The sequence below is a fragment of the Mastomys coucha genome, unplaced genomic scaffold (assembly GCF_008632895.1).
Source record: "Mastomys coucha isolate ucsf_1 unplaced genomic scaffold, UCSF_Mcou_1 pScaffold23, whole genome shotgun sequence".
NCBI classification, from domain to species: Eukaryota; Metazoa; Chordata; class Mammalia; order Rodentia; family Muridae; genus Mastomys; species Mastomys coucha.
In genome coordinates this window covers 75,103,021-75,107,929 of record NW_022196906.1, presented here as the reverse complement: position 1 = coordinate 75,107,929, position 4,909 = coordinate 75,103,021, and the positions used below count along the sequence as shown (strand labels likewise).

At 42.5% G+C, this 4,909-nt stretch overlaps 1 long non-coding RNA gene across 1 annotated transcript in view; it reads left to right on the top strand.

Moving 5' to 3' along the window:
• Window positions 1–692: 692 nt before the first annotated feature.
• LOC116073244 overlaps window positions 693–4,909 on the top strand; it is a 15,997-nt gene continuing 11,780 nt past the window's right edge. The window contains exons 1-2 of the long non-coding RNA XR_004111740.1: window positions 693–751; window positions 932–1,082. This is a non-coding gene — a long non-coding RNA (uncharacterized LOC116073244). The remainder of the gene's footprint in view (window positions 752–931; window positions 1,083–4,909) is intronic.

The window sequence follows — 4,909 nt, the reverse complement described above, 5'->3', positions numbered from 1 at the left end:
GGGAAGGTTCCAGCTCATTAGGGCTGCACTCATCGCCATTGCATCCCATGGGAAAATGGAAAGTTAAGTGTGGTGATTGAAGCCCACATGAAAAAAATCCACTCTGGCAGATTTTTCTCATCTGTCTCTTTTAATCATTACTCGCAAAGGCTACACCAAAATTTTTTGCCCACTTAAAAAAAAAGTTGTTGAAAATATATGCATTCATATGGAGGAATATCTCCTTGATGTTTTAAGATCCAATAAACCATGTTTAAGGACAAGTTTGGTGGCTGGGAATATAGCTCAATGTGTAAGCACTGGCTTAGTATTTATGAGGCCCTGAGTACCATCTACAATTCTGAGGGGTGATGGAGAAAAGAGAAATGTTTAATATACTAAAAAGACAAGCAGCATTTTAATATTAATATATTTTTAAAAATCTGAAAAAAAAAACAATCTGTTGTTCAAGAATGCCTGCTGGTCTGATATTTCAATGTAGGCTTGAGACAATAGAGTTAATTTGGTCAAAGTGCTTTTTTGGCCTCTTTAGCATCTATAAGAGAGCCCCAGGCTACAAACTTAGGACAAGTTGAACAATACTATAGATTCCACACGGAGAAGAACAGGAGTGAGGACCTCACGGAATGCAAAACTACCAGTTTCAATGTGAGTAGGCACTCCATAGAATCCTAAGAGGATTCTCAGTAATAGTTCATGGAACTCGTTCTTTTTCACTCAACTCCAGTATCAGAAGGCTATAACCATGAGGGTAGGTAGCAAATCCAGAAAAGCTAAAGTTTGATTTCATGTATCCTTGATTTTATTTTATTTATGTCATGGGTATTTATTTATTTACCTATTTTGCTTGTTTCTTTGTTTGTTTTCCTGGTGCCATTGAGCTCAGGGCTTTGATAAAACTTTTGTGTTCCTTTTTTCCCTCCTCTTTCAGAGTGGAGCCCAGTCCAGTGGCTACGTCTATAAAACATCCCCACCACTAAATCTGTGGGAACCCCGGGAAAGAGAAGTCAGAGGTTAGACAGATTGTAAGATCCAGATGATCAAGGACTTTGCTGTGAGACTCTGTCTCCTAGTAACATAAAGTAAGCTACAACTGTAAACGCCAAATGACATGATTGCCCAAACATGAGCTGAATAAGGAAGACACCAACCAACACATATGTTGTTGATACCAAACTCTGTCAGGGAAAGGCTATGAGGCCTCAACCCTACACAAAGAACTTCAGGCAACTGAGGAAGGCTGGAAGCAGTCCCCAGGGACAAGCATATCAATTGTTTGTCCATTGCCAAATGGCCATCCCTGAAAACATACATTCAAGCAACATTATATGGACTCATAGGTTATATTTTAGAATATATATGTACATACATATACATATATGCATGCAATAACAATTCATGAAGAGAGATGTCATGAATTTGGAAGAGAGTGAGGAGATGGAAGGGTTTGATGGTTAGAAAGGAAAGAGAGAAATGCTGTAATTAAGTTACAGTATCAATGCTAAGCAAAAATTCATGTAATATATTTTGATAACGTTTTTTCCTTCTCCAAACTCCTCCCAGATTCTCCCTACTTTTCTACCCACCAAACTTCTCTCTCTGTGTGTGTCTCTTTCCTTCTCTCCCTCTCTCCCTCTCTCCTTTTCTCTCAAACAATCAGCAAATGAAAACATAACAAAAAACAATAAAACAAAGAATGCCAAAATAAAACAAAATCCCACAATATTGGCAAGCAAACAAACAAGAAAAAATATAGAACTTGTTTTATGCTGTCCAATTCTCCTAACCTGCAGTGTGGTTAACTGACATATGGCTAATGTACTCAATGACATTCTATTAGAAATAAACTGGTTATCCTTTTGCCAATGGATATCAATTGCACATAGCTTCTTGGTTAGGGATGGGGGCCCATGTACACTTCCTCCTTATCAGAACTGGGATCCATCAGGCATAAATCTGTGCAAATCTTACACATGTTCCCAGACTCTTTGAGTTGATGTGTGCATTGGTCTTGTTCTGTCTAAAGAATACTGTTTCGTTGATACATCCATCACCTCTGCTTTTTGACAGTCTTCCTGCCTCTTCTTCCACACAGATCCCCGAGCCTTGAAGGGAGGGCTTTGATGAACATATTCCATTTAGAACACGGTGCTCCAAAGTCTCTTACTCTCCGCACACTGTCCAGTCGTGACTATCCCACCACCACGACCTTTTTTATTAAGCATAGATTCTTTTCTCATACAGTATAATCTGAATACAGTTTTCTCTCCCTCTACTCCTCCCAGTATCCCTCCATGTTCTTTCTCATCCAGACCCACCCTATTTCTGTCTCTCATTCGAAAAGAACAGCTTCTAAGAAACAAAAGCAAATCAAAACAAAACAAAATGTAATAAGATAAAACAAAAACCATCATACTGAGTTTGGACAAGACAATCCAACAGAAAAATAAAAGATTCCCCAAGAACAGGCACAAGAATCAAAACCCTACTTATTGACATATTCAGTAGTCTATAAAATGTATTAAACTGAAATGTGTGTATGTATGCTGAGGAGTTGGTGCAGATCCGTGTAGGCCCCGTGATTGCTTCTTCGGTCTCTGTGAGTTCATATGAGCTTTGCTCAGTTGTTCTAAAGGGCCTAGTTCTTCGGGTGTCCTCCATCCCTTCTATCTCCCCTACTCTTTCTGCCTCCTCTTTTGTGGGGTTCCCAGAGCTCCGAGGGGAGTGATTTTGTGGGGCACGTGAACCGTGCCAAAAGAGAAGCTGACGTGCAACTTGCAAGGTAGATAATGTTCAAACCACAGAAATTTCAAAAGTTAAGACCAGCAGGGGTGGACAAACTCCCTCACTGTTCCTGGGCCTGTCTGGGAGCATGTAACCCCGAAAGCCTGAACCCGTTAGTCATAGGTAGTCAGTCATGGAGTAGCATAGTCCCTGGAATTCTTCCCCATGCATATAGAGCAACGCCAGCATCTTAGCCTCAGCCAATAATAGAATGCATAAACCCCCCAAATCCCATCCCACCCCACAAGGTCCATATAGTCTCTGTCCACGTGGAATACAGCGCACACGTTATTAGAATAGTCTAAGAGTGGCTGCTTTTACTGAGCTGTAACACGTGGGTGTGGGGGAAGACTTTCTCTCCCCTGAAGCACTCATCATTGGACCTGCCTGCCTGGCCAGGCTCCCAACACTCGCAGGGACTCTAATCAGAGATTGGGCGACATTAATGCTGCAGCCACAGCCACCATGGGACCCTGAACCTCTTTACTCCTTTTCTAAGACTATACACTGTTTCAGCATACCTGGCTGGACCAGAGTTCTGCAAACCCCATGCATCTCAGAATCAGTTTTATCCTTCCTGGCCTGGTGGGTAGGGCGTCTGACACCCTAGAGGGAAGAGGCAAACTGCGGATCCCACCTGCTCCAGACTTAGCCCCGTCCTCTCCAAGCCAGAATACCAGAGGTGTTCAGACACCCCAGAACCAGGAACCACAGGATTTGATGGAGATATCCCATTTAGTGCTGTGTGTCCAGGGGCTTTCTCGCTATATGATGTCTGGCTGTGGGTCTCTGTTGTAGTTCTCACCTGCTGCCTCTGATGATGGCTGAACACGGCACTTATCCGACTGTATGGGATCTTCTTGTTACTTCCCATCTACGACAAGGTGAAGCTTCCCTTGGGAGGGTTGATGCTATAGAGTGAACCTCTCACTTGAGGCTCCTGCTTTCCAGGAGACCCTAGTTTGTGTGAAGTTGGTAAGAACAAACAAGCTATTCCTCATCTTGCAGGTCTATCATGTATGATTCCACCCACTCTCAAATCACTGTCACACCAGAAACACCTCTGCAAAGGTCCACCATGTCCCCAAATGGGTAAAAACACCCTCACCAAGGGCTACAGGCAGAGGTGGTACACGAGACTGTATCTACCACAGTCGATGCTCACCTTATCACGGTCTCTGCTAACTCTCTGCTTCTGAACAGTATCTACACCAGTCTATTTTCATACTCTACTTGGTGCCAGCAGGTCAAAAGCTGTTGTCTTTGGCATTGTGGCCCAGGAGAGAGAAAAACCAGAACTCCTTGCTTTAAAGAGCTTGAGCTTCTCGCATTACGAGTAAGTAATAAGACAGTTAACAGGTGGGTGCTCTTCCACTATTCATTAAATGTGGAGACCAGTTAAAAAGGAAAAAAAAAAAACTTGTAAGGATAGCCTCACCCCAGAATGGCTACTTAATGAGCTTTTTTTTTTCCTAATGAGATCTTAAAGTCCCAGTTGGTAATTGATCACAGAGAATCATTCTGCAGGCAACTCAAGGAAGGTGTTTGTAGTAAGACAGATTGGAACTGGAGTCTCAAGAGTTTTAGTAACATAGATTGGAACTGGGGTCTCAAGAGCCTTAGAGTCTTGATTTTGTCCAATCTCAACATGTCTTCTCAAGTATTTTCAGCAAGAAACAAGGAGGGGGGGAGGGAGAGGGAGAAGGGGAGGGAGAGGGAGAAAGAAAGTCTTTCAGGCAGGCAGTTGCTCAACATGGAAGACTAATGTGACTGATTCTTAGTCATTTTGGAGTACTGGGTACTAAGAGCCTTGTCCCAGAACAGCATGAGACTTTACTATCCTTATACAACTATCAAACTTACCTGTCTAATAAAAATTTCAAAACTAACATATCCATCTAGTATCCCTAAATATAATAGTTCCCATAGGTTCATATGTTTTCTTGATCTCTAGTTGTTTAGAAAGCATAAAACATTGAGGCCTAGTTGGAGAAGGTAATTCACTGTGGGCTTTGGGGTTTCAAAAAGCTCACACTATTTTCAGTTAGTGAATTCTCAGGTACTGCTCCAGTGCAATGCTTGCCTGCCTGCCTGCCTCCTGTCTGCCTGCCTGCCTGCCTCCTGC